Genomic DNA, 226 nt, shown 5'->3' with positions numbered 1-226 from the left:
TATTCCTGGGAGAGGATATCCTGTTGGATCGGACATTTCTCACAGGCCAAACTAGATTATCTCTGACAACCCCTCTTTGCAATCTGGATCAATGAGAGGATGCCCAGAAAGCGTTTGTTATGACACCGTCCTGTTATGGACTGTTCTTATGGAAATTATTGCTCAATTGGCTTATGAAATGCGCTTTGGTGCATACAAAGTGGCTTGGTATGGGACCTGTATTCTT

The sequence above is a fragment of the Lupinus angustifolius genome, unplaced genomic scaffold, assembly GCF_001865875.1.
Source record: "Lupinus angustifolius cultivar Tanjil unplaced genomic scaffold, LupAngTanjil_v1.0 Scaffold_442, whole genome shotgun sequence".
Taxonomy (NCBI): Eukaryota; Viridiplantae; Streptophyta; class Magnoliopsida; order Fabales; family Fabaceae; genus Lupinus; species Lupinus angustifolius.
Note: the sequence above shows the minus strand (reverse complement) of the source record.